Source organism: Podarcis pityusensis (genome assembly GCF_964106645.2).
Source record: "Podarcis pityusensis genome assembly, chromosome: 8".
NCBI lineage: Eukaryota > Metazoa > Chordata > Lepidosauria > Squamata > Lacertidae > Podarcis > Podarcis pityusensis.
The window spans coordinates 50,571,124-50,582,930 of NC_138033.1; the positions used below are offsets into that span (position 1 = coordinate 50,571,124).

The 11,807-nt window shown below is 41.1% G+C and overlaps 1 protein-coding gene across 3 annotated transcripts in view; it reads right to left on the minus strand.

Moving 5' to 3' along the window:
- Positions 1-11,430, minus strand: part of ANKRD11 (ankyrin repeat domain containing 11) — a 199,015-nt gene extending 187,585 nt beyond the window's left edge. For all 3 annotated transcript variants that reach the window (XM_081017738.1, XM_081017737.1, XM_081017736.1), the window contains exon 1: positions 11,061-11,430. The gene's annotated coding sequence lies outside the window, so the exon portion shown is untranslated. The remainder of the gene's footprint in view (positions 1-11,060) is intronic.
- Positions 11,431-11,807: the final 377 nt, after the last annotated feature.

The window sequence follows — 11,807 nt, forward strand, 5'->3', positions numbered from 1 at the left end:
TGTAACCCTTTATTATACTGGAAAAGTTACATAGGGCTACCCTGCCCTACCCTGTTTATAAAGCTGTTCACTGGATAGCATCAGAAGCATATTATTTTTCATGAGGCTTAATGTTTAAACATAGTTACTTCAATATACTTGATTGGGGAGCAGAGATTAGATAGGTACCTTCAGTATCTAAATATATGAAGCACAATTTGATGCAAATAATTGAATGAGTAAATATAAGGTGTTTAGAGGAGTTCTGTAGTATAGTACACTCTTAAAAGAACAGCTTACATTATACAATGCGTGTTACAGATTTGCTCCACCAGCTTTCTCCCAAGTACTAGCCTCCAGAGGCGTCATCTCGCTTCAGGCTGTGGGATCCAACGTTTGTCTATGGACAGCTTTCAAGGCCATGTGGCTAGCATGACTAAACCGCTTGTGGCACAACGGGACACCAAGAGGAGTACCAGAGCACACGGAAACGCCATTTACATTACCGCTGCAGCAGCATCTATTTTTCTACTCACGTTGGTATGCTTTCGAACTGCTAGGATGGCAGGAGCTGGGAGAGAGCAATGGGAGCTCACCCCATTACGCAGATTCAACACACTGACCTTCCGGTCAGCAAGCTCATTATCTGCCCAATGTAACATAGTGAGCACAACTGATACAAAATAGCATGCACACATGCTTCCAACATTGTTAAAACTGCCATGCCAGAGCAATAGTCAACAAATTATGTGTTTCTTTGTGTGATTTTTTTTTTGGTCCAGTTTGAAAAGAGTAAAGTTTAAAAAAATTGTTTATATGTTTAAAGCTACACCCTGCTTTTCTTTGCAGAGCAAATAAAAAGTCATACTAAACCAGGTTGGTAAGGAGATATGGCAACAGAATACTAGATACGCCAACAGGTTGCTAGACTGACTACACAAAAATAAATACTCTTAAGCATCTGATCATGTGATGAGCTGCTCTGTTGCCCAAGTGGTCAGAGGCCATGGTTGGCCTTGTGCCAGTGTCAAGATGACACCCAGTCACAGTACTCACTCTTAGTCCCAAAACAGTACAGTGTCATAAGGACACCGATGCAAAAAGAGGGCAGATCAAGAAGATGAAAGGTATGTAAAGCCTAAGTTGTCCTTTTGTACATTAATAGAAAGGCTCTGTAGGAGAAACTTTGCCTGGGAAGTTATCCAGACCCCTGCCACTCAGAGACAGAGGGCTAGGGCAATTATAGTACAGTAGATCAATATAATCAGCTACCCAGTACTATATACAGATATAGGACATTTGTACTATGCCACAGCAGAAACCCAAGCAAAACAAAATCTTTAAATTACACAACCATATTTACAGACCACTGTTGCCTGCCTTAAAAGTATGTTTTAGGACTATAGCAAATACTCAGATGTCAAATAACTCCAGACTGGGGGGGAACTCAGGCTGAATAAATAGCACTGTTGTGACACAGTGGGAAGGACATTTTTTCAGTTGAAATCCCATAACGATTCACGTATCAAATTCTGAAATAAGCAATCACCAATCTATCAAAAATAGCTCTTCTGAAATTAATGCTCTGTCTTAACTAAAAATAAATACAAGAAAAGAGAGCTAAATGCATGTACATACATTGGTCTTATCTTTTAAATAATTGGATTATATATTATTAGGGCTTTGGCATGAAAAAACAAAGCTCAATGTCAGCAATAGCATCAGTGCAATGCAGTGGCCACCCATAAAATCTTGCTTTAACGTTTGTATTGTGTCATTACCTCTTTCTAGGTGCTTTGGAGGTCAAACTGGAAGCCTTGGAATATGAAGGAGCCTTCAAATTAACTACAGAAGCACAAATGCTCCAGGAATTCCTCCACCAAATGTGCATCTAACTGCTGGCATTGTCTGAAATTAGGGATCATTTGCTTATTTCTAGCAAGCACTAATTGTTTCAGAAAGCAAAAAAGTAGTTTACAGCTGGAATAATAGTTATACTTAACCACAGTGATACCACTGGTTTAATCTCAACTGCATTCCTGCCTTCCTCCAAGAAACTTAAGGTGCAGTATATTATGTTAGTGCATTTGATCCTCACAACAATCCTGTTAATTAGTTTACCAGTGTTAGAAACTCAGAAATATAATCTAATACCCAATGGCACCTTAAACCTAGGTTACAGTTGCCACAATGGAATGCCCCCCCATGAAGTTTGTTGCTGTTGTTTTCATTTCTATACCACTTTATATTTTAAAGAACAAATCAAAGTGGTTTACAAGACATTAAAACATCAAATAAAACAATTCAAAATAAAACAAATTCAAGTTTCAAGGAAAATATTTCAGATCCTTCTCTAAATTACATTTTGTTTTCCCCAGAAACCAACCTGGCATTTTGTGGTTGCAGTTGGACCTGTGCCAATTGCAAAACATGCCTAGCACATGGCTGATTTCTAACACTGGGTTAAACAGAGAGGACTGACCCCAGTTACTTCAAGGCTAAACAGGGATTTGAATTCAGGTCTCTCAAATTCATCCAGCGCCCTGCAGCATGTTAGCTCCCCATGGTGAACAATTCCCATGCCAGGTTTGTACAGACAGTGCAATAACAATTAATGGGGTATGTAGTTCTCTATGTCTCATTCAGAGCAGACACCATGGGAAGGCTGTTTCCAATTACATTTCCTTTATAAGTCTAACATACAACAATCCTTAGGTAAAATCCTATAGCAAACTCAAGGCAGTCAGTTGCCAGAAACATTTTTAAAACATGCACTGCACCCAATATTGATGGATGGACACATGATCACTTTAAGCTGACAGCTCAGTAAAGGATCATATATACACTAAAACATTGAAAGAAACTAAATTTCAACCCATCTGGCATGATTTTTGGAACTACTATATGTAGAATTAAAATACAATTCATGGTATGGCTCATCACACATATTGAAATACTAAGTCACTTAAAATATATACTGTATTGTTCTTTTTTCCTTTTATTTATGATCGTTTTCCCCTCTTTTTGTCTCATTTTCTCCTCTTAATTTTTTGTCTTTTAATCACTTTCTAACATTAAATGCAGTGGGCTTAAGAAGGAAGGGGGAATGTTTGGATTCAGTAAAATTATATAGGCAACTTGACGTAAACTATCATGATTATTATTGTAATTGGAGCTGGTAAGGATTAATGATATACTCCAAATCACCCAGAGACCTACCTTCTTCTGCCCACCATTAATATACTAATCCTATGACTGGGAGACGGTCCAGAATGGGTTGTCATTTTGAATAACTACAGGAGACACCAGAGATGCAAATAAACTCTGATTTAAATTTAGGGAAAGGGGTCAACATACCAATTCTTTTAATGATTATGCTTTAGTAAAGCTAGTCACTCAATAATTTACAAATTTCTAGAACAAAAAACCATTGGCCTTCAAGCATTTTAAAAGTATGAGATGTTCAAAACTAATTTTTAGTCCATCTCCACTTGATCAATTCTGGAACATCCTCTGAAATGTTGAGTGTCCTCCATTTTTCCAGTGTGAACTCCAGTTAGCACACACGGTACACCTCATGACTGGATTTTAACAGTGGCATGCTGCTGCCCCCACACACAATTTTTAATTTTTTAAAAAAAACCTATTTCCTATATACAGGCCAGCTGCACAGAGGTTGAGAAGCAGTGACATTAGTTAGCTATGGTCACCCACCCATCCTGGCAATCTACTCCACAATGCAGAGTTCCTTTCTCTATTGCATAAATATATACAAATATTGCCTGGTAGCTTCTTCCACATGCTAACATTACAGTCCACACATCTAAAAAATGTCATATTTTTACCAGAAGCATATCCAAAGTTGGATTTTTTTTACATGAAATATCTGATAGTAACCAAGATAAAAACCCTGCCTGTGACAGTGAATTGAGATCAAAAGCATTAACCAGATAGCTTTTTAAATACAATATGTGATTTTATAAAATCTTGCATTATTAAAGCAATAGAGAAGAATTTACGCTTTAAATTTTCTGTATATAAAGCAGACTGAATACTAGTTTTAACCAACAGACCCTTCTCGACTTTCTTTAAAGATGCAAAGAGACTGCCTACAGACTCCTTGAGGATAAATAATTCAGAGCCTAAATGCCAAGGGCAGTGCAGCAAACTGGAATGTTGCATTTATCCAGATGGCAGGGACAAAGCAGACAGTCGTGTGTGTGCCTCACATCACTGCATAAAAGCAACTGCAAACGTGACCTGGGAAGGCAATGGGGAGAAAATACTGTTACCAAAGTTCTCTCTCAGCTCTTGATCCCCAATACTACTCACTGTATGTCTATGGGACAGTGAATGATGATATCCCAACTGATCTATGCTCACACAATTTTGGTCTATGCTCACACAAATTGTGTTGAATAGAACATACTTGGTTCACATAGTGAACTAAAAAGATATTGCAGTTTGCTAGGAAATCTGACAGATTTAGCTACTGAAGTTGCAAAGTTTGTCATGGAGGCTATTTTTCATACCTAAAACTTGGTTTTAGATAATGAAAGGGGGAATTGAAAATGAGATAAAAACTATTCATAACAGCAACTGTAGCCTCCCCAAAATGGTATTTCATAACTCTACAATGCAGCTCAAATATAATCAAGGTGTCATGTAAGATATGCAATGTAAGCCTTTCAGTTTTTGAACAATGATTAGGTTTGTTTAACCAAAGATCACAACAAAAGCTTCAGAAAAGAAGAGACCTGGATATCATGTCCCATAGATTTATAAAAAGGATAGGTGGTCAGGTCTGGCCTGGCTATTTGAGTTTCAGTGTTATCCTCTAAGATAGCAAGCCCATCAGCATATTTACAAAGTTGTAAATTTATTTGAAAGCACAGCCAAAAAACGGAGAATGACAAACTGACAAAACAAGCTTCTGGAACACCTTTTTTCCACTCTGGGAAACATTTGTTACTCTTTGCCTACCTCTGGGACAACTACATGCAGAATTAAAACACGTGATTATATGTGTGAAGTATCTACATTAATATAACAAAAAACCACCATTATTTATGAGGCGATCCTTTTCATTTGTAACTCATCTGGAGAAAATTAATGCACACAGGACAACTAAGAAAGCAGCTCTATTGAAGGGAAACTTACTGAATCCATCTTTAACAGCTCACTGCAAAGTAGATCTTAAGATACTTTGTGTTGGACACTCTCCATTTACCCTCAAGCAAACTCATCAGATCCATAGAGCTGCAATCCCACGCACACCTATTAGGGAGAAACCCCATTCAGCACACTGGGACTGACTTCCAACTAAACATTTACAGTATGTCAGGCTGCACCATTTGCTTGGTAGACAGCATGCCAACACTAGCCACAGTGAGTTGGCAACAGTGAATGTAAATACTTCTGACTTTGAGAATAAAATCAATTAAAGGTCAAATTTCTAAACATATACTCAAATTCAACTGCAAATCAATTTTGACATTTATTCTGAAGTTAGTATTTGTGGCTGGGACCTTAGGTTACTTTACAAATACATAATAATTCTGAAGTATTTAACGATAAATGTTAATGTTATATTTAATCAATTGTCAAAGCAAGCCACACTCACTGCTGCTCATCACCCATGTACTCTGGAGGAATAAACCCAGTTTGTCAACAGACTTTTATTGAGTTCCATCCCAGCTCTGGAACTCTGACCACTCCATCCATATTAAGCAAGCAACCAATTTTCCTGGACAGCCACTCTGAGAAGTAAGGGGATGCCCCTATTGCCCTGAGATCCCTTAGGAGGAAATGCAGGATATAAATCTAATAAAAAGAAATAACCTTCATCTCACAATCCTTAAAGTGATGTCTTCCAAGTTCTCTTGTCACTCACATCATATTTTCCAAACCTCTTTCACCATCTAGGGAACCAGGCAACACACCTGCCCTAGGAGGGCAGATATGATACATGGGTCTCCAATTGCTTATTAATTAACACACAATTCCACATTCAACTTAGTCACTTACAATGACTAAGCAATCAGCAAATCACTTACAACATTTCTACAGCTTTCTGCTTCTCTCCACTACAATGTATTCCTGTCTTGCCTATCCTTCTTTCCTGTAGTATCCTATGCATCTCTAACACTATAAATGACCCCACTCTTCCCATTGATTCAAACTGATTTATTTAACTTGGCTTATTGGACTTCATACGGAAACAACAGGGAATGCCTTTAAAACCCAACACTAACAATCATAAGGAAAATGACGCCATCTGGGATTCAAAACATACTTTTCCCAAAAGCTGAATCAAGTACTGTCCCCCATACAGTCTAGCAGCAAAGTACAAGTCAGATTAAATGTTCTGACTCAAGGATCAGTACATTTGACTACTATAGGCAATGACCATTTTGTGCATGCCCAATCGACACACAACTATCAGCACGTGGGTCCTTTTGGACCTGGAATAGGTCAGAATGGGGGTGGAACAGGGTTATGCGTGCTCTGCCAACGCACACGCAGGGGCCAGGAATGGAACTCCCACTCAAAATGGCTGCCACCTGTGTGTGTATATATGGATTCATAGAAAAGGTTGCCCTTGAAGTAATTACTAAAAAAGTGCTGCAATATTCAGAACATTCTAACACACTTCGCAAATACTCCTGATTCATTAAATTCAAATCTACAAAGAATTCTAGAAAACAGACATTTACAAATATCATTCCATTTAGGAAAATATCCTTCCTGTCATCAGTGTCTCCACCAACAGCAAGGTTTACCAAAATCCTAAAGACATTTATGATTCACTGAAGTACAGAAAATCTCTCCCACAAAAAATGAATTTTAAAAAACCAAGAGAATAGGCATTCTATTTTGCAGATGTAAAGTATAAATAAAAGAACAATGCAGGCATTTCGATTTCACTCCCAGCTCAGTAACTATAACCACTCATACCATATACATCCCTGTAGTCTGAACATTAACACATGCAATTGCTTCTTGATATGTTTCCTCTCACTGCTGCCTTTCCCACTTAAGAATCCTATTGCTAAAAATCAGTATGTTTACCTACAACAGCACCAAAAATACCATATTTTAACCCAATGTTTACAAACCACACTTAGAACAGGAAATGAGCAAACTCAAAGCCAATCCCTGAAATATTTGCACCTTATTTGCATGAACTACATTAGAATTATATGGATCAAACAAACAGAAGTTATATAAATTTTGGTTTAGTGAAAAAAAGAAATACTGCTTTTACAGTACAGCTTGACTAAGCACAGCTCAACTAACCACTCAAACTAGCATAAGATCTGCCTGCTTAGCTCAACAGAAGCCTGAAACAATATCAAAGCAGAGGAGAGAAGCTTAAAACAACATACTCATTCTATTATTTGAACAGCAAAAAATAAAGTACTTAATATTTCATCAATTTTTAAAGCTTGTATTATTGTTATATCTTGATAAGGTAAGTATTTTCAAGCAAATAAAAATATTATATTTTCATTTTACCTTAAGCTAAATGTAAAGCAAGAATTGAAGGTTTTTATTTCGTTAAAAGATTTCCCGAATTGATATAGCATAAATAAAGCCAGACAATACTCAGAGTAGTATAGCAGCGGAATGAAAAAGAAGCCTATGCTTGTGAACCAAATATTCTTCAAGGACCTATATGATCTCAATATTAGCACAATGGAATATAATCAAATTGCACTAACTATAAAGGTCGCAATATTGAACAAATTGTAACAATGCTTTCAAGTAATTCATGCAACCAGATATATGCAAAATACCATGGGGACAGAGCTGCAGCTCTTCTAAAGCTTTCCTACTAAGACAATTCCTTCCCTCCTAACCCGAAACAGTTAACTAGCACATTGTCCTTGCCTTGCCCAAACTGATGTAAAATTTATTACCCAGTTCAATCTTGGGAGAAGGCCTAGATGTGCACAGGCTAGCCTTATCAATTCCTTGTATATAGTACTTGAGCAGAGAGCAATAACATTTGCTGCATGAGCCACCAAATCATTATTTTGTATTGTACACATTTGTGTGGGGGAAGGACAGGCCATGTTATCACTTGCAGTGTGTTCCTAACATAAGTCTTCTCTCTGGTGAAAAAGAATTGTGTCTTCAAATGCAGACCAGATTTATCTGCCTCTGCTATGAGACCAGAGCTGTGCATACGGGAACCATTATGCTGCCCATCTATGGCAACCGCACATGAAACACTCTCATCCACACTTCCAGTCTTGAAGAGCTACTGGTGCTTTAATGTTAGACTGACAGGAGCCTCAAGAACATCCCCAATAACTTGTCCTGTTCAACCAGCTTAGGCAGTTAATTATAAAAGGGCAAAGAGAAGCATGAGAAAACCATGTGTGAACTATGGAGGCTGCCTGTATGATTCTATCCTTGTTACCAGGTAACTCTACCTCTGTGATATTCCTAAGGTTAAACAACACATCTGTATGTGGAAATCCAATTCCAGTAGACTTGGAGAGAGAGAGAGAGAGAGAGAGAGAGAGAGAAAGAAAGAAATGCATACTTTCTGATTACAAAACCAAACCCATTTTAGGCTACTTTTCTATCTAGCATACAATATACAAACTTCTCAGTTTAAATAATTCACTTATTTTTCAACTACTGTTTTGATTTTTATATTTATATCCCACATTTTCTCCAAGGAGCTCAAAGTGCCATACACACTTCTCCCCCTCTCCATTTCATCCTCACAACAACAACTCTATGAGGTCGGTTGGTCTGACAGATAATGACTGGCCCAATATCACCCTATGAGCTTCATGGCTAAGTGGGGATTTGAACCCTGCTTCCTAAGATCTGAGTTCAGCACTCTAACTCCCTATACCATGCCGTCTACTGATACCCACTGTTGCCCATTAAAAGTGCCTCAGATATTGACATTTTACTCTGGGAATTCCCTTTCACTACAACTCTGGGAGTCATTTTTTAAAAAAAAAAATCGCAGATTTAAGCTCTCTTCTGAACTAGAAGAAACGTCTGCAACAAAAGCTTAAAATCCATTCTGAAAGCAACACCTCTGTTTGTTTTCTGAGGGCGTTTTACCCAGGAAATGGAACTGATAATGGAATGGCCATGTTGAAAAAAATAACAGAAATACTGTGAGCTGGAAAAACTAAAAAGCAAAATTACCATCGTCCATTACAGTTGATCATCTGTGAATTAAAACTACAAAGTGTTCAAACAAAAAAATATGTTACCTAATTTTACTACATTCTTTGCCTTAGCTATTTTGTCCCCCATTCAGTTTCTAGAATTATCCCCTGAGATGCATTTGGCTTTAAAAGACAGTGACTGATCTTCTCACTCTTAATCTATAAGGCCAGGTTCCTGGTGACAAGGGAGATCTGTGTACAAACTGAGGGGGAGGGGACAAGTTCCTTCCTGCAACTGAATATCAAAACAGAGCCACAACTTTAATGAGCAGGAGCCGATCTGAACACACCAGCCCTTGTGTCTCAATGAACAGACTGATTTTCAATCCACACCACACATCCTTCACAAGACAGCTGCTTTCTCTGGGAAAAGGGCAGAGGGCATTGGAGGGCTCAGCTCATCCAAGCTTCTTGGAGAAGGGGGGGGGGCGGACGATTTGCCTTTCTAAACATGTAATCAATCCTCTTTCTTAAGAGACAGGAGGAGTGAGAGGGATCCTAAATTCTGTTTGGAGACATGCAGCTGCTTTTTATTTCTTGTTTTAAGAGAAAGGAAGACAATCCACAGAAGAAACTAAGAAAAAGAAACAAGAAAAGGCAGAAGAGCTCTTCTTTTACACATATACACAGAGCTAACACCGACTGAAAGATGATGAAATGGGAAAAGGAAATTACCATAGCAAGCGTAATCTTCACTGAATCTATTCCAACAAATAACATACCTCCTCCCAGACATTTTGCTAGTACCCTGGGCTTTCAACTCCATAACTTCCACTCCTTTCTGCTGTGAGTTTTACCAGACTCTGACCTCACCCCATCCCCACCCCCACTCAATCCTGCACCATCTGCCTCTGCAGCACCAGCGCTCCACACCTCCCTGTTTCAGCAGCTGGTTTCCAACTACAAAGCATCTATGCAATATACTCCATCTCCACATTTCTGCTGCGTGTCCAATCTCCCATACCCATCACATCCCAGTCAAACTCTAGAGACTCAACCCTTGTCTGTCTTTAGCAACCCTCAACCTTCCTTTCCACGTACCATTACTACACACACACACACACACACACACCAGCTCATCAGCTTCTTCATGAACACCAACACATTCTGCCCACTTCCTTTCACTTTTTTGTGACATACAACACAGTCCTGTAGTTACCTCAACCTGTACAACAGATCTGTACCTACAACCACTAATACAGATTAGAACCTGTACCTACAACCACTAATACAGATTAGAACCTGCACCCCCAAAGAGGTAATTAGAAATGTGGGAAGACACTTGTGCATCTACCAGAGGATGAGATTGAAGGGCTTTAAAATCCCACACACCCCAATGCTCTTTGGCCACCACTTTTACCACAAATGCTTATGGAAATAAAACAAAATGCTCCTTCTCACCAAAATAGAAGAGAACGTACCAACGTGCCCTACAATGTAATCTCAACGCCCTTTCCTCATATAAAGATAGGCCTCTCTTTTCTTTTTAATCCCCCGCAAAACCCCACCACTTCGTTTTAACTAAATACCCTTCCAACCCTCCCCCCGCCCCCCACATACTCGACACACACAAATACACACACGTGGCCAATATTACCCTTTCCCCCTCGTTTTCACCGTAGGCCTCATCAGTTTCTCGGGGGTGGCGGCAGCAGCTCCCTCCAGGGCGCCCCTCACGCATGCAACGTATGTCGCTCCGCAAACCCGGGTCAGGCACCATCCTAGCACTCCTTCGCCCCGCCCGCACCCCCGTCATTCGGCACCTTTTCAACACCCGCTTCTACCCCGCGAGGGGCCTCCGTGGACTTCGCGCCGCCAAGCCGGGCAGGCCCTTCGCCCCCGCCGAAAGCCCTCACTGAGGTGCGGAGCCTTCCTTACCCGGAGCGCGTGGTTCCCTGCGCCGCCGCCGCCGCCTCTCTCCCTTGCCTATGCGCCGCTGAGGCCCGTGAGGGCGAGTGCGTGAGGCCTCTCGCCCGGCCGCCCGCCTGCCTCGCTCGCTCCTTCGCTCGCCCAGGGGGCAGCGGGCCTTTACGAGTGCCGGCGTCGCCTCCTCCGGCTCGCCCGCTCCATGGCCCACCCGCCTTCCCGGCGGCTCTCGCTGCCTCCTCGCTGTCCCGAGCGCCGATTTGCCAGCGGTGCCTTCCTCGTCCGCCGCGGTGCCTGCCTCGTTCGCTCGCTCTCTCGCCCAGCCAGCGCCGTTTCCTCCCTTCCCACACACACAGCCCCAGCCTGCACGGCCACCGCCGCTGTTGCTCTCGCCACCAGAGCCGAGCTTCCCCATTGGCCCAATGAGACACTCCGTCTCATTGGCTGCCGGCACAGCAACGATATAGGGTGGGACGTAAGAGGGGGAGGAGGGGTGAACAGGGAGGAGGAGCAGCCGCAGACACCGGAGTGACGCGAGCGCGCGTGCGACGCGATTAAAGGAACGTTGCTTTTCCTCGGAGCGCGCGGGCGCAAGGCGGAGGGACCCGATGGGAGGGGGGAAAGCAAATCTTGGGATTGGGCAAACGGATTAGCGCGTCGTTGATGACAAGCGCGTGATGTGTCACGTGTTTGAAAGTTCTTTCCCCTCCCCCCTTCCCCTCCCTACTTCTTCTGAGCTGCGGTTGCTATGGGTAACCC